Source organism: Oryx dammah, unplaced genomic scaffold (genome assembly GCF_014754425.2).
Source record: "Oryx dammah isolate SB20612 unplaced genomic scaffold, SCBI_Odam_1.1 HiC_scaffold_13, whole genome shotgun sequence".
Lineage (NCBI taxonomy): Eukaryota > Metazoa > Chordata > Mammalia > Artiodactyla > Bovidae > Oryx > Oryx dammah.
In genome coordinates this window covers 25,800,597-25,819,264 of record NW_024070197.1, presented here as the reverse complement: position 1 = coordinate 25,819,264, position 18,668 = coordinate 25,800,597, and positions in this window count along the sequence as shown.

Genomic DNA, 18,668 nt, shown 5'->3' with positions numbered 1-18,668 from the left:
ACAGATTCTTGTACACCAGTGTTCACTGCAACATCATTCACAATATCCAAGGGTAGAAACAACTCAAATGTCCTTCAACAGATGAATGGGTAAAAATACATACAGTGGAATATTGCTCACTTATAAGAACTTCTGATATATGCCATGACATGAATAAACTTTGAAAATATTAGGTGAAGTGAAAGAAACCAGAAACAAAAAACAAATACATGATTCCACTTGTATAAAATGTCTAGAAAAGGGAAAATCATCAAGGCAGAATGTAGAATAGAGGTTACCGGGGTGTGGGGGAGGGGTGTGTGCAGCAGGGGAAGGAAAGGGAAGATATTGCTTAATGGGTTCAGAGTTTCTGTTTGGAATGATGAAAAAGTTTTGGAAACTGTGGTTGCACAACATTGCAAATACAATGAATGCCACTGTGTTGTATACTTCAAAACTGTTAAAATCAGAAATTTCGTATTATATATATTTTATTATAATAACAAATTCAAAAAAAGTTAATGAACTTTTTCTTGGTCAATTAAAAAGAAAAACAAGCAATACCAAACAATATAATGTAGAGGCATAGATACCAAGAAAACAAAAACTTTATTTTAAAAAATTTTTAATAGAACAGAAAACACAAAATATAAAATATTACCTCTCATTTTCTCTTTTTAAAAAATCTTTTTATTTTGTATTGGGGTATAGCCAGTTAACAAAAAATGTTGTGATAGTTTCAGGTGAACAGCCAAGGGACTCAGCCACACATTTACATGTATCCATTCTCCCCAAAACTCCCTCCCATCCAGGCTGCCACATAACACTCTTCATTGTGTATTTTGATGAACAGAAGTACAGTAGTAAAATTTTAAAAATTTTAATAGAACAGAAAACACAAAATATAAAATATTACCTCTCAGAAGGAAGGCATAAGAGAGAGGCGTGTTCAGTTCAGCTCAGTTGCTCAGTTGGGTCCAACTCTTTGTGACCCCATGAATCGCAACACACCAGGCCTCCCTGTCCATCACCAACTCCCGGAGTTCACTCAGACTCATGTCCATCGAGTCAGTGATGCCATCCAGCCAGCCATCCTCTGTCATCCCCTTCTAGGTAAATATAAATACAAATACATTCTTGTTAATGATCCAGCTTTTGGACTGGGTAATGGGCTCATGAAAGTACATTTTATTGTGCTTTATTTAAAAAAGATGTATCACACATATATATCTCACATACAGTATTTATGCTTAGTCACTCAGTCATGTCTGACTCTTTGCAGCCCCATGGACTGTAGCCCGCCAGGCTTCTCTGTCCGTGGGGCTTCTCCAGGTAAGAATACTGGAGTGGGTTGCCATTCCCTTCTCCAGGAGATCTTCCCAACCCAGGGATTAAACCCAGGTCTCCTGTATTGCAGGCATCTGGGTTCTTTACCCTCTGAGCCGCCAGGGAATCAAATAACATTTAAAAATACGAAGGTAGAGGAGTCACCTGATAGACTTAAGAAGCAAAGCCCAGCCCCTCCTTCCAGAGATATGATTCAGCAGGTCTGAGCAGGGTCTGTGAATCTGCATTCTAGATGGCCATAACTTCTGCTGGCCTGCACAACCACTCGGTTCCGTGGTCCCATGAAATGAGGCAAAGGCTTTCTCTTTGGGCTGCAGCTGCCCCTTGTAAGGGATCTAAAATGAAATATTTCTCACCACCACTATCGAATAAATATTCAGGTGCACAAAAATTTGCACTTCTCTTCCAAACAAAACCTGAACTCTGTTACACCAACCCCAGCTCTGGGGCAACAAGGGAAATTTACAGCCTCCCTTCCCTGGGCATTTTTTATTAGCTTTAACAATAAGCTGCATGATAGTAAAGCTGCTTTGAACATTCTTGCACATGTCTTTCAGTGGATGCATTATTTCTCTTGGGTAAATACTTTATTGTGTCAACGGTGGGAATATATTTAGCTTTGATATTAATAGATACTACCAAACAGTTCTCCAGTATACATTCCCAACAGCAATATGACAACGCTCCTATTGATCCATATCCTTGCCAATGCACTACAATTTTAGCCATTCTGGTGCAGTGAAATATAATAATGGCTTTAATTTGCATTTCCTGGACATCAAATGTTATGCACTCTTTTTTGTATTCTTTTTGGTCCTTTTAGATATCCTCTCTATGAAATGCTTTGTTGATTTGATTTAGGAGTTTTTTTTCCCAAGATATTTTGAACACTAATCTTCTGTTAGGTAAATGTATTGTCAACGTCTTTCATTCCAAGACATGTCTTTTCACACTCTTTGTTGTGTATTTTGATGAACAGAAGTACAGTAGTTCTGAATTTTAATAAGTCCTAATTTATCAGTTTTTTAAATTTTACGGTGTTTTTTTTTGTGTGTGTCCTGATTAAGAAATCTTCACCTATAAAATTAAGACAACATTTTCTCTTTTTAAAAAATCTTTTTATTTTGTATTGGGGTATAGCCAGTTAACAAAAAATGTTGTGATAGTTTCAGGTGAACAGCCAAGGGACTCAGCCACACATATATATGTATCCATTCTCCCCCAAACTCCCTCCCATCCAGGCTGCCACATAACACTGAGCGGAGTTCCTCGTGCTCTATGGTAGGTCCTTGTTGGTTATCCATCTTAAATACAGCAGTCTGTACATGTCCATCCCAAATTCCCTAACTATCCCTTTTCCCCATCCTTCCCTCCGAGACAACCATAAGCTCTATAACAACATTCTCTTAAATTATATTCTAGAAGTCTGTGATCTATATGGAATTAATGTTGGTGTATGATGTGAGATGAATGTTCAGGTTTATCTCTCCATATAGATAACCAATTGCTCCAATAGCATTTTCTATAATGATCACCCTTTGCCCCTAAATTGCAGAGGTGTCTTTTTTAGAAGTTAGATGACCAAATATGTGTTGGTCTCTTTCTGTATTCTTTATTCAGTTCCATGAACCTATTTCTTTAATCTTGGGCCAAAGTCACAGTCTTACTAAGGAACAGTTAATAGAAAATCTTGCTGTCTGGTATTTTGTTGTTGCTTAGTTGCCAAGTCATATCTGACTCTTTTATGATCCCATGGACTGTAGCCCACCAGGCTCCTCTGTCCATGGGATTTTGCAGGTAAGAATACTGGAGTGGGTAGCCACTCCGCGCGCCAGGGGATCTTCCTGACCCAGGGACTGAACCCCAGTCTCCTCAATTGCACTCAGATTCTTTACTGTCTGAGCCACCAGGGAAGCCCACCTGGTATTTTAGGTATTCCAAATTTATTCTTCTTCCTCAAGATTGTTCTGACTGACTACTCTAGGTCCTTTGCATTTTATATCAATTTTAGTTTTTATTGGAGTACAGTTGACGTACAATGTTGTGTTAGTTTCTGCTGTACAGCAAAGTGAATCAGTTATCAGTTCAGTTCAGTTCAGTCGCTCAGTTGTGTCCGACTCCTTGCAACCCCATGAATCACAGTACGCCAGGCCTCCCTGTCCATCACCAACTCCCGGAGTTCACTGAGACTCATGTCCATTGAGTCCATGATGCCATCCAGCCATCTCATCCTCTGTCATCCCCTTCTCCTCCTGCCCCCAATCCCTCCCAGCATCAGAGTCTTTTCCAATGAGTCAACTCTTCACATGAGGTCACCAAAGTACTGGAGTTTCAGCTTTAGCATCATTCCTTCCAAAGAATTCCCAGGGCTGATCTCCTTCAGAATGGACTGGTTGGATCTCCTTGCAGTCCAAGGGACTCTCAAAAGTCTTCTCCAACACCACAGTTCAAAAGCATCAATTCTTCGGTGCTCAGCCTTCTTCACAGTCCAACTCTCACATCCATACATGATCACAGGAAAAACCATAGCCTTGACTAGATGGACCTTAGTCGGCAAAGTAATGTCTCTGCTTTTGAATATACTATCTAGGTTGCTCATAACTTTTCTTCCAAGGAGTAAGTGTCTTTTAATTTCATGGCTGCAGTCACCATCTGCAGTGATTTTGGAGCCCCCAAAAATAAAGTCTGACACTGTTTCCACTGTTTCCCCATCTATTTCCCATGAAGTGATGAGACCGGATGCCATGATCTTTGTTTTCTGAATGTTGAGCTTGAAGCCAACTTTTTCACTCTCCTCTTTCGCTTTCATCAAGAGGCTTTTTAGCTCCTCTTCACTTTCTGCCATAAGGGTGGTGTCATCTGCATATCTGAGGTTATTGATATTTCTCCCGGCAATCTTGATTCCAGCTTGTGTTTCTTCCAGTCCAGCCTTTCTCATGATGTACTCTGCATAGAAGTTAAATAAGCAGGGTGACAATATACAGCCCTGATGGACTCCTTTTCCTATATGGAACCAGTCTGTTGTTCCATGTCCAGTTCTAACTGTTGCTTCCTGACCTGCATACACATTTCTCAAGAGGCAGGTTAGGTGGTCTGGTATTCTCATCTCTTTCAGAATTTTCCACAGTTTATTGTGATCCACACAGTCAAAGGCTTTGGCATAGTCAATACACATGTACATATCTCCACTCTTTTTTAGGTTCTATTCCTATATAGATCATCACAGAGTATTGAGTAGAGTTCCCTGTGCTACTCAGTAGGTCCTTATCAGTTATCTATTTTATATGTAGTAGTGTGTATATGCGGAGAAGGCAATGGCACCCCACTCCAGTGTTCTTGCCTGGAAAATCCCAGGGACGGAGGAGCCTGGTGGGCTGCCGTCTATGGGGTCACACAGAGTCGGACACGACTGAAGCGACTTAGCAGCAGTGTGTATATGTCAGTCCTAATCTTCCAATTTATCCCTCCCTTCCCCCTTGGTAACCTTAGGTTTGTTTTGTACATCTGTGACTCTATTTCTGTCTTATAAATAGGTTCATTTGTACCATTTTTTAGATTCCACATATAAGTGATACCATGTGATATTTGTGTTTCTCTGACTGACTTCACTCAGCGCAACAATCTCTAGATCCACGTGTGTTGCCGCAAACAGTAGTATTTCATTCTTTTTACGGCTGAGTGATATTCCATTGTATATACATACGCCATGCCTCCTTGTCCGTTCCTCTGTCGATGGCCCTTTAGCGTGTGTCCGTATCCTAGTTACTGTAAATAGTGCAGCAATGAACACTGAGGCACGTGAGTTTTTTCAAATTATGATTTTCTCTGGACATAGACCCAGGAGTGGGATTGCTGGATCCTATGATACCTCTATTTCATTTTATTTTTTTAATATAAATTTATTTATTTTAATTGTAAAGTATTTTTAGTGTTTTAAGGAACCTCTATACTGTTCTCCATAGTGGCTATACCAATTTACTTTCCCACCAACAGTTTAAGAGGCTTCCTTTTTCTCTGCACACTCTCCAGCATTTAGTTTGTAGATTTTTTGGTGATGGCCATTCTGCTGGGTGTGAGATGATACCTCATTGTAGCTTTGATTTGCAGTTCTCTAATAATTAGCCATGTTGAACATCTTTTCATGTACATCTTGGCCATCTGTGTATCTTCTTTGGAAAGATGTCTATTTAGATCATCTGTCCATTTTTTGATTGGGTTGTTTGGTTTTTTGATAATGAACTGCATGTGCTGTTTCTGTATTTCAGAGGTTAATTCCTTGTTAGTCACTTTGTTTGCAAATATTTTCTCCCATTTTGTGAGTTGTCTTTTCATTTTGCTGTGCAAAAGGTTTTAAGTTTACTTTAAAGTCTCACTTGTTTATTTTGCTTTTATTTTCATTACTCTTAAAAAAATCTTGCTATGATTTCTTGCACCTCTTTCACTAGATTTATTCCCAAGTATTTGATTATTATGCTATCATAACTGATATTTTCATTTAATGTGCTGTTTATTGCTAATATAGAAAAACAATTAATTTTCAAGTATTGACCTTGTATCCAGCAACTTTGGTAAACACACTAATTAAATCTAATGTTTTGATTAATGTTCTACATTTTTCGGTACACAGTCGTGCTATTTGCCAATAATGGCTCTTTTACCTCTTCTTTTCCAATCTTTAACTTTTAAACCTTATTTATTTTTCTCACTTTATTGTACTAACTAGGATTTTCATTACAGAGTTACCTAGAAGAGGCGAGTGGACATCCTAGTCTTGTTCCCAAGCCCAAGGAGGCAAAAAGCATTCAAAAATTCACTCTTAAGTTAGTTGTAGACTTGTTTTGTTTTGAGATTAGTTTGTTTTGTTTTTTAAATATCCTTTATAAGATTATGGAAATTTCCTTCTAGTCTTAGTTTGTTGAAGTGGGCTTTTTTTTTTTTAACATAAAGAGATACCAAGTGCTTTTTCTTTTTTTTAATTAATTTAATTGGAGGCTAATTACTTTACAATATTGTAGTGGTTTTTGCCATATATTGACATGAATCAGCCATGAGTGTACATGTGTCCCCCATCCTGAACCCCCCCCCACCTCCCTCCCCATCCCATCCCTCAGGGTCATCCCTGTGCACCAGCCCTGAGCACCCTGTCTCATGCATCAAACCTGGACTAGTGATCTATTTCACATATGGTAATATACATGTTTCAATGCGATTCTCTCAAATCATCCCACCCTCACCTTCTCCCACAGGGTCCAAAAGTCTGTTCTTTACATCTGTGTCTCTTTTGCTGTCTCGCATACAGGGTTATTGTTACCATCTTTCTAAATTCCATATATATGCATTTCATCCACCTCATTAGAACTGATTCAAATGCATTCTTTTTAATAGCTGAGTAATATTCCATTGTGTATATGTACCACAGTTTTCTTATCCATTTGTCTGCCAATTTACATCTAGGTTTCTTTCTTCCATGTCCCAGCTATTGTAAACAGTGCTTTGAAGAACATTGGGGTACACATGTCTTTTTCAATTCTGGTTCCCTTGGTGTGTATGCCCAGCAGTGGGATTGCTGGGTCGTATGGCAGTTCTATTTCCAGGTTTTTAAGGAGTCTCCACACTGTTCTCCATAGTGGCTGTAGTAGTTTGCATTCCCACCAACAGTGTAAGAGGGTTCCCTTTTCTCTGCACCCTCTACAGCATTTATTGTTTGTGGACTTTTTGATAGCAGCCATTCTGACCGGCATGAGATGGTACCTCATTGTGGTTTTGATTTGCATTTCTCTAATAATGAGTGATGTTGAGCATCTTTTCATGTGTTTGTTAGCCATCTGTATGTTTTCTTTGGAGAAATGTCTATTTAGTTCTTTGGCCCATTTTTTGATTGGGTCATTTATTTTTCTGGAATTGAGCTGCATGAATTGCTTGTATATTTTTGAGATTAGTTCTTTGTCAGTTGCTTCATTTGCTATTATTTTCTCCCATTCTGAAGGCTGTCTTTTCACCTTATAGTTTCCTTCGTTGTGCAAAGCTTTTAATTTTAATTAGGTCCCATTTGTTTATTTTTGCTTTTATTTCCGTTACTCTGGGAGGTGGGTCATAGAGGATCCTGCTGTGGTTTTTGTCAGAGAGTGTTTTGCCTATGTTCTCCTCTAGGAGTTTTATGGTTTCTGGTCTTACATTTAGATCTTTAATGCATTTTGAGTTTATTTTTGTGTATGGTGTTAGAAAGTGTTCTAGTTTCATTCTTTTACAAGTGGTTGACCAGTTTTCACAGCACCACTTGTTAAAGAGATTGTCTTTTCTCCATTGTATATTCTTGCCTACTTTGTCAAAGATAAGGTGTCCATAGATTGGTGGATTTGTCTCTGGGATTTCTATTTTGTTCCATTGATCTATATGTCTGTCTTTGTGCCAGTACCATACTATCTTGATGACTGTAGCTTTGTAGTATAGTCTGAAGTCAGACAGGTTGATTCCTCTAGCCCCATTCTTCTTTCTCAAGATTGCTTTGGCTATTTAAGGTTTTTGGTATTTCCATACAAATTGTGAAATTATTTGTTCTAGTTCTGTGAAACATACTCTTGGTAGCTTGATAGGGATTGCATTGAATCTATAGATTGCTTTAGGTAGTATACTCATTTTCACTGTACTGATTCTTCTGATCCATGAACATGGTATATTTCTACATCTATTTGTGTCATCTTTGATTTCTTTCATCAGTGTTTTATCATTTTCTATATATAGATCTTTTCTCTCTTTAGGTAGATTTATTCCTAAATATTTTATTCTTTTTGTTGCAATGGTGAATGGAATTGTTTCCTTATTTTTTCTTTCTGTTTTCTCATTGTTAGTGTATAGGAATGCAAGGGATTTCTGTGTGTTAATTTTATATCCTGCAACTTTACTATATTCATTGATTAGCTCTAGTAATTTTCTGGTGGTGTCTTTAGGGTTTTCCAAGTAGAGGATCATGTCATCTGCAGTGAGAGTTTTACTTCTTCTTTTCCAATCTGGATTCCTTTTATTTATTTTTCTGCTCTGATTGCTGTGGCTAAAACTTTCAAAACTATATTGAATAGTAGTGGTGAGAGTGGGCACCCTTGTCTTGTTCCTGACTTTAGGGAAAATGCTTTCAGTTTTTCACCATTGAGGATAATGTTTGCTGTGTGTTATATGGCTTTTATTATGTTGAGGTAGGTTCCTTCTATGCCTGCTTTTTGGGGGGTTTTATCATAAACGGATGTTGAATTTTGTCAAAGGCTTTCTCTGCATCTGTTGAGATAATCATATGGTTTTTATCTTTCAATTTATTAATGTGGTGTATCACATTCATTGATTTGTGAATATTGAAGAATCCTTGCATCCCTGGGATAAAGCCCACTTGGTCATGATGTATGATCCTTTTAATATATTGTTGGATTCTGTTTGCTAGAATTTTGTTGAGAATTTTTGCATCTTTGTTCATCAGTGATATTGGCCTATAGTGATACCGGCCACTTTTTTTGTGGCATCTTTGTCTGGTTTTGGTATTAGGGTGATGGTGGCCTCATAGAATGAAATTGGCAGTTTACCTTCCTCTGCAATTTTCTGGAAGAGTTTGAGTAGGATAGGTGTTAGCTCTTCTCTAAATTTTTGGTAGAATTCACCTGTGAAGCCATCTAGGCTTTTGTTTGTTGGAATATTTCTGATTACAGTTTCGATTTCTGTGCTTGCAATGGGTCTGTTAAGATTTTCTATCTTTTCCTGGTTCAGTTTTGGAAGGTTATACTTTTCTAAGAATTTGTCCATTTCTTCCAAGTTGTCCATTTTTTTGGCGTATAGTTGCTGATAGTAGTCTCTTATGATCCTTTGGAGACTCTTGGAGGGCACAGACAAAACCCTGTGTGCACCAGGACCCAGGAGAAAGGAGCAGTGACCCCACAAGAGACTGACCCAGACATGCCCACGAGTGTCCAGGAGTCTCCAGCGGAGGCGTGGGTCAGCGGTGGCCTGCTGCAGGGCTGGGGGCACTGCGTGTAGCAGCGCATGCATGGGACCTTTTGAAGAAGGCCACCATTGTCTTCCTTACCTCCACCACAGCTTGGCCTCAGTCAAGCTACAGGGAGGGAACACAGCCCCACCCATCAACAGAAAATTGAATTAAAGATTTACTGAGCATGGCCCCGCCCATCAGAACAAGACTCAGTTTCCCCCTCAGTCAGGCTCTCCCATCAGGAAGCTTCCATAAGCCTCTTATCCTTATCCATCAGGAGGCAGACAGAATGAAATCCACAATCACAGAAAACTAACCAAACTGATCATGTGGACCACAGCCTTGTCTAGTTCAGTGAAACTATGAGCCATGCCAAGACAGACAGGTCATGGCAGAGAGTTCTGACAAAATGTGGTCCACTGGAGAAGGGAATGGCAAACCACTTCAGGATTCTTGCCTTGAGAACCCCATGACCAGTATGAAAAGGCAAGAAGATGACACTGAAAGATGAAATTCCCCAGGTCGGTAGGTGCCCAATATGCTACTGGAGAACAGTGGAGAAATAACTCCAAAAAGAATGAAGAGACAGAGCCAAAGCAAAAACAACACCCAGTTGTGGATGTGACAGGTGATGGAAGTGAAGTCTGATGCGTAAAGAACAATATTGCATAGGAACCTGGAATGTTAGGTCCATGAATCAAGGCAAATTGAAAGTGATCAAATAGGAGGTGGCAAGAGTGAACATCGACATTTTAGGAATCAGTGAACTAAAAGTTCTGTTTTAAGTACATACAAATTTAGGTTTGTTATGTCTTCCTTTTAAGTTGACTCTTTGTCATTATGAAATATCCTGTTTATCTAGCAATTCTTCTTGCATGTAGTCTCTTTGTCTCCTGTTACTCAAGGCACACCAGCTTTCTTTTGGTTAGTGTTTTTGTGCTATATATATTTTCTATTTACCATATAATTGGTATTTGATTTTTTAATCAATTCTGATATTCTTTGCCTTTCAATTGGAATTGTTCTTAGTTGCTCAGTCATGTCCAACTCTTTGTGACCCCGTGGACTGTAGCCCACTAGGCTTCTCTGTCCATGGAATTCTCCAGGCAAGAATACTGGAGTAGGTAGCCATTCCCTTCTTCAGGGTATCTTCCCAACTCAGGGATAGAACCCATGTCTCCTGCATTGCAGGCAGATTCTTTACCATCTGAACCACCATACCTTGAAATTTTGAGGGTAACACTAGAAAAATAATACAAGAATATATAAAACTAATAGAAGATGTTTTTTGAAAACTGAGTACTTGAAAAAAGAGCAGGAAAGGAGAAATAAAGAGGAAAGAACTTAAGGATTAACTGTAAAACAAATAGCACAATAGCAGATGAAACCAATTCTATTAATTACATTAAAGGCAAATAATGATCAAGGCTTGAAAATGATTCAGGATTATAACCTTGAGACTCAGGGTCTCAAGTGGATGGACATGGAGAGCCTGGGACTGAGATTGTGAGGGGTGTGTGTGGAAAGAGAAAACATTAAGCTCAAGATTTGAAATGAACATTATGTGAAAACTGGGGTGTGAAAGATGAAGCAGAGGACCCGATTTGGAAATCACCTGAATGTATAACACTTCTGCTACAAATTGCCTGAGAAATGAGTTTATTAGGGCACCAAATATAAAAGGAGGAGTGTTCATTCATCTAATATTTATCAGATGTCTACAATGTGCCTCAGTGTCCTTGGTGCTAAGGACATAACAGAGAAGAAATCAAACAAAACCTCTGCCCTCCTGGAGCTGACAGTCTCCTGGAGTATAATGGATGATTAGTGGCTGGAGTTGAAAAGACATTATTACTTGAGACAGAGGAGTGTGCAGTATATAAGCAGAATCTGTAAAGATGCTGTTCATGAAACCTAGGAGTTGAAGAAAAGCTTGAATAAGGCAGAAATACTGTATTCCAGTGGCTCCCAAACTTTTCTGTACTTTAAAATCCTGATGTCCAAGTTGTACCCCATCCCTAATACATGGTGCATGTAGGGAGGGACCAGGATCTTTTAAAGATAACTAGGTGATTCCAAATGCAAGCAAAGTTAGGGAACCACCGTCATATTTCATCTAATTTAATATGTTATGAATTGTAAGAAAAAACTCTTGAGAATTAGACACTGACAAAATGCCTAAGATCCCACCAATTTTTGTTGTTGCTCAGTCGTGTCCAACTCTTTGCAACCCCATGAACTGCAGCATGCCAGGCTCCTCTGTCTACCACTATCTCCAAGAGTTTGCTCAAATTCATGTCCATTGAGTCAGTGATGCTATCTAACCATCTCATCCTCTGCCACCCCCTTATCCTTTTGCCTTCAACTTTCCCAGCATCAGGGTCTTTTCCAATGAGTTGGCTCTTTGCATCAGGAGGCCAAAGTATTGGAGCTTCATCTTTTCAGTGTCAGTCCTTCCAGTGAATATTCAGGGTTAATATTGACTGTTTTGATTGACTTCAGAATTGACTGTTTCGATCTACTGGCTGTCCAGGAAACTCTCAAGAGTCTTCTCCAGCACCGCAATTTGAAAGCATCAATTCTTCAGCACTCAGCATTTATGGTCCAACTCTCATATCCATACATGATGACTGGAAAAAAAATAGCTTTGACCTTTGTTGGAAAAGTGATGTCTCTGCTTTTTAATATGCTGTCTAGGTTTGTCCTAGCTTTCCTTCCAAGGAGCAAGCATCTTTTAATTTCATGGCTGCACTCACTGTCCACAGTGATTTTGGAGCCCAAGAAAATAAAATCTATAACTGCTTTCACTTTTTCCCCTTCTATTTGCCATGAAGTGATGAGACTGGATGCCATGATCTTAGTTTTTTTTAATGCTGAATTTAAAGCCAGATTTTCCACTCTCCTCTTTCACCTTCATCAAGAGGCTCTTTAGTTTCTGTTTGGTTTCTGCCATTAGAGTGGTATTATCTGCATATCTGGGTTGTTGATATTTCTCCCAGCAATCTTGATTCTAGCTTGTGATTCATCCAGCCCAGCATTTCACATGATGTACTCTGCATAGAAGTTAAATAAGTGGGTTGACCATATACAGCCTTGTCGTACTCCTTTCTCAGTTTGGAACCAGTCAGTTGTTCCATGTCCGGTTCTACCTGTTGCCTCCTGATGCACATAGAGACAAGTTTCTCAGGAAGCAGTTATGGTGGTCTGGTACTCCCATTTCTTTAAGAATTTTCCACAGTTTGTTGTGATCCACAAAAATCTTTAGCATAGACAATGAAGCTGAAGTAGATGTTTTTCTGGAATTCCCTTGCTTTATCCATGATCCAGTGAATCAATGCAAGATGCATCTCAATTTCAGAAGAGTTAAAATGGAACAATAATCAGCATCTTAGAACTGTTGAAACTCTGCAGTCACAAGTGCATGGACAGCCATGGAATGAGACAGTTGGATTTTCCCAGGAGTATACATGACCCTGGAACAGAATGACTAGTGGGGTGCTGAATTCAGAACAGTACATGTTGTTCAACATCTCAGTTTGTGTCAATAAGAAAATTAAACAAAGACGTTCCCACTGTTATGCCTCTCTCTAGATTATCTCCCTTTATCTCAGGGACCGGGGACCAGGAACCACGAAATCCTGCTGTCCCCAGATTATGGACATCAGTTCCCAGCAATACTCCCTTGGTGCCAGTAATTCTCTTTGCAAAAACTGGGCCGCTGGCAGACACACATGCAGATATTTCACATCTTTTAAAAAGCTTCTCGAAAGTAGCATCAACCCTGACACTTTATAAATGAGGAACTTCCAGGTTTCAGGCTTCTAAATCAAATATTATCCTTGGACCAGCTTCCCATTGGTAAGGACAGCCAACCAGATTTTGACAGACTTCAAATATAATCTCCCTTCCCTAGTATGAAATTGACCAGGGATCAGAGTGTAAGGATCTTAGGATAAATTTTAAAACTTGAATCTATATTCAGAAGAATTCGTGTAAATTTTCCTCAGTTTCTTCAACCTCACCCATGGGGCAGAAAGCAAGGCCTTCTAGGCTCCTGGCAACAAGGTAGGGGCCAGGTTGGCATTTGTTTTTCACCTTAATCACTACACCCAGCAGCACCCTGCACACACACACACACACACACACACACACACACACACATACACGTGTGTACTCACTCACTCAGTTCAGTTTGCCAAACTGAACGAGTAATGAACAGCCTCTACCCTCAAAAAGTTCAGAGAGGTGGACAAATGACTACCAAAACATAATTAGACGCTGCCAGTCCCATCAGCCTTCATCTGTTTTAAAGACTGGGTCCTTAGAAGCGTGAGAGCCGTCAGCAGAACCAGCTCTACGAGTGTCTCCAGAGAGCAGGCACCCGCGTCATCATAATGACCGCTAACATTGTTGGAGTCCTTCCTTATGTCCCAGGCACTGCTGTGAGTGCTTTCTTTGTGTTTGTTCATTTAATTCTTCAATGATCCTGAAGCAGATGAGCCTTTTATTACCTAATAACCCCGTTTTTACACCTGAGCACAGAGAGGCTATGGAACTTGCTCAAGGTAACAGCTAGTGCATAGAGCAGGCATGGTTCAAACCTGGGCAAGCAGCCCTGGGCCACTCTAAGGTTCTGCCTCCCCTGCATGAGGGACGCTACACAATTTTCAGGGCCTCCTCATAGAAGCAGCCCTGAGTTCTCACAATTAGAGTCACTTTTAAGGGTCCGTTAGAAACAAATCCTTTACTGAACTAAGGCATTACTTACCAGAAAGGGATAACAAACTTGCTAGCCAACCTCACTAGTTAGAGTAAGGGTATCAGTTCTGAGTGGCTATCAAAGCTTGTTAAGAACCATTGTTGTTTTTAGTCACTAAGTCCTGAAGACTCTTTCGTGACCCCATGGACTACAGCCCACCAGGCTCCTCTGTCCATGGAATTTCCCAAGCAAGAATACTGGAGTGGGTTGCCATTTCCTCCTCCAGGGGATCTTCCTGATTCAAGGATTGAACCCTCTCCTGCACTGGCAAGTGGATCCTTTACCACTGAGCCACCAAGGAAGCCCAGTGTGTCATTAGAACCAGGACCGAGGCAGTGACATCCAGCAGAGAGGTCAGAGAAGATCCTAAAGCACTGGTACCCAAAGCTGGAGAAGCCTGATGCTGCAGAGAAGTGGGGAAGCGGGAAAAGACCACGTGGGCCACAGCAGCAAAACACATTAGGAAATAGACCAGGGAAGCTGCCTGGCAAGCATTTGGGAACAGTCACCCCTGGATGCCCCCGGGGTTCTAGGAAGAGTTGATCCCAGATCCACCCCAGACCCATGACAGATCTCTCTAGAAGGAATGGTGGTAAAATTGGGCCCGATTTTGACTCAGTGCAAGAAATCAGGAATATGCCTAATTATGGTACCAGGAAATAGTATGAAATATTAGTCCCAGCCACAGGGAAATGAGTGTAGCTATAACCTAGTAAGCCCCCAGGCAGCCCTTCTCTCTGCTAGGGAACCCTGGGCTCATACTCTGTTGTTGAGAACCCAGTGGATTCTGACCAGTTGTGTTTGTACAGTTGACCCTTGAACAAGGGTTTGAACTGCATGGATCTACTTATACACAAATAGTTTTCAATAAATGCATATGATAGTTCTGCACGATTTCTGGTTGGTTGAATTCAGGAACTATAAAGTTATACATGGATTTTGGACTGCACAGAAGTCCATGCCCCAACCCCCACGTTGTTCAAGGATCAACTGAATTTGTGTCTTCTGAGATTTGGAAAGATAGTGGAGAACTCAGTTATCTTCATTCCAAACACAACATCACTGACAGGATCTCAATAAGTGATTCTTAGAAGAATGAGCAAGTGAAAGAATGAATGAATAAGGGTCAGCTGTATTCACACACACATACACGTATACATACATGTGTGTATATGTCCATGTGTGCATAGAACCATATATGTGTTTGGTTCTTGTGTTTGTTTTTTAATGGTTGTATCAGAGTCTCAACTGTAGTTGAAATTCTGGTCTAACCAGAGTGAAGTTTTTAGGATCCAAATCATGGATGCCACACTTTTTGCTCTGCTCAGGTAGGAAGATGTCACTAAATCCAGAAACCCTACAAACTCAACCTCCAAGAGATGGTTGAAGCTCAACAGGCTGCCCAGCTTCTCAGATGACCAAGGGCTGAAATGGCAGCCCCTCAGTTACAGCTTGTGCATGCCTGGGCAGGAAGGGGGTCGTGCTGCCCTGAGAGGCCTTCTGCCCCTCCATACATAGCTTTGTTCCTGAGCCCAACCCAGCTGACTGCAGGGGTGGCAGTGGTGTGGGCAGAAGCCCTTCATGTGCTGTAAGATCCTGTTTCCTGTGGGACACTTGCCACACGGGGTTTTCAACACCCAGGAAACCTCTCCCTGTCAGGCAAGATTGCAAGGAGTTTGTATGTCAATTGCATCCCCCCCTCTCCCGCCCCATAAGGCCCTGCCCTTTGGAACCTGCCCGGTGTTGCTGGCCAGGTATTTCACAAACACCCGTTTTGTGCCAATCCGGGGGTGTTCCCACCCTGCCCTGCACACTCACACCTCTCGGCCCTGTCCCTCAGAGTCCTCTTACCTGTTACTACTACACTAATTTCATTTCCCACATCTACAACCACAAGTTTCTTACAAAAAATTTCCCTGACCACCGAGGTTCCACAGGTAACATGACAGTGTGAGCACGTTCTCACACGGCGCTGGCCCCAGGGAGCTGCACCTGGACGAATGAGCGCTCCCCACTGAATGAAATGTATTTCAGTAGAAAGCAATTAACGTATCTCCCAGGCAAATACAAGATTACGGTAGGTCTCAATCTGCCTTCTGTATTACCTGGATTAAATTTGACTAAATACAAAGCAAAATCCCAATTAACAGTGACTTAAGCACACGAGGTTTTATTTTCTCAAATAAAGGAGGCAGGGAAGTAAGCACACAGAACTGGTACGAAGCTCTTCCCACCTTTTAGCTCTGGGTTGACCCTGATCCTCAAGTCTAAAAAGGCTGCCAAAGCTCCAGATATCATGTTCCGGGCAGCAGCAGACTTACCAGAAGTTGTACACAGTACCTTCACATGCACCTCACTGAGTAGAATTTACTCACATATTCACACTCAGCTCCAGCAGAGATCAAAGGCTAAAGGAAATACAGCCTGTATTCTGGGAATCCAGAATGTAGAACTGTTTATAAGACAACTAGACTCATCTCTTCAAAGGTGACTGCTTTAGATTTTAAAAGACTAATGAGACATATAGGTGAGCCTTTATATTTATATATATAGAATGGTGAGAAGACCGGCTCTGTTGGAGACAAGGTATAATGCAGGAATTGTTTTTTAGTCACTCTTCCATGTCCAACTCTTTGCAACCCCATGGACTGCAGCCCGCCGGGTTCCTCTGTCCATGGGATTTTTCCAGGCAAGAACACTGGGGTGGGTTTCCATTTCCTACTCCAGGGAATCTTTCCGACCCAGGGGTCAAACTCGCTTCTCCTCATTGCAGGTGGATTCTTTACCACTGAGCCACTAGGGAAGCCCCTAGGTGAGACTTGATTGATACCAGAAGTTATTTTTAGGATTATAAGGAAGCCTGGAATATGGACTGAATGTTAGATGATATTAGAAAATCATGACTAATTTTCTTAGGTGAGATCACAGAGTTATGTTTTCAGAGGAACATATTTTTAACAGACAGAAGTTATAAAGAACTTAGGAGTGAAGTGTCTTGACATCTACCACTTCCTTCAAAATGGTTCATCAACCTCTGAAAGAGGAGCAGCTATCCGGCTGAGTTGTTCAGCCTCTGCCTGGCACTGGCCCCCCCTAGGGGACCATCCTGTGAGTCTTAGCGCTGCAGGCCTGGAGGGCAAGACCCAGGTCTGAGCAGCCTGCGTGGAGCTGGCTGTGGGGCTCAGGGATCTACTTTAAAAAACTTTACTTGGTACTTAGTATGTAAAACATGGATCTATAGGTGCTTTACAAATATTAACTCCTTTACACTTGATAATAACTCTGTAACAAAAATGTTTTTGGTACCCTTAAATTAAGGTGAGGAAACAGAGGCACAGAGAGCTTAAGCAACTTGCCCAAGATCACACAGCTGGCATATGGCCGTCAGGATTCCAAACCAGGCAGTCCGTTCTTACCCAAAACACTGTGCTGACTTTTTTTTTAATTGAGGTAAAATTTGCATATTATAAAAGTAACCATTTAAAATGTACAGTCCAGTGGCATTAAGTACATTCACAATGTTGTACACCCATCACATCCATCTAGCTCCAAAATATTTCATCTCCCCAAAGGGAAACCCCATACCCACTAGCAGTCACTCCTCATTCTTCCCTCTCCCAACCCCTGGCAACCTCTAATTACTTTCTGACTCTTGAGTTTGCCTATTCTAGACATTTTATATAAATGGAATCATACAGTAAAAAATAAACAATTCATCTTGGGTTTGCCTGTTCTGTTTTATATAAATTGAATCATACAGTAAAAAGAATGGTTCATCAAAATCAAAGTATATAAATAGGTTAAAAAATTGATAAGAAAAGCACAGAAAAGACAAAATTACGGAGTCTAAGTGAAGGGGGTATGGATATTTGTCACACTCTTCTTTCAACTTTTCTTATGTCTGAATGTCTTATAATTAGAATTGGGGGAGGGTAACTCTCTATTTGCTTTGACTGGTCTAGTCTTATCACGTGAAGTTGACTGCCTCGTGGTAATCAGGAATGCTGTTCCTGTTTACTGTGGAGCCAGTCAGTTCAGAGGGTCTGCAGTTGGTGGATTCAATCCCCAGTCAACTAAATTTGGATTTGAGACAAACAAGTAAATTTTTTATAAGTCCCAATTATTGCAAGGGATGTATTTATACCAGAAGCGTATTCACTGTTTCTCTGGAATTCAGATTTAACTGGACACCCTGTAGTTTTCATTTGTTTTACTAAAACTGGCGACTCTTCTAATGAAAAGAGTGAGCATGGCATGAGTGATGGTATTTGACCCCCAGGTCGCTGTCGTTTAGTCGCTAAATTGTGTCTGGCTCTTCTGCAACCCCATGGACCGAAGCCCACTCAGCTCCTCTGTCCAAGGAATTCTCCAGGCAAGAATACTGGAGAGGATTGCCATTTCCTTCTCCAGGGGGTCTTCCTGGCACAGGGATCAAACCCGCATCTCCTGTGCTGGCAGGTGTATTCTTTACCGCTGACTCCCCAAGGAAGCCCTGTGACCGCCAAGACTAGGTCATAAAAGGCGTTGTAGCTTCCACCTTGCACTAGGTCACTCGCTCTGGGAGAAGGCAGATGCCCTGGTGTGGAGACACTCAGGTAGCCCTTTGTGCTGACA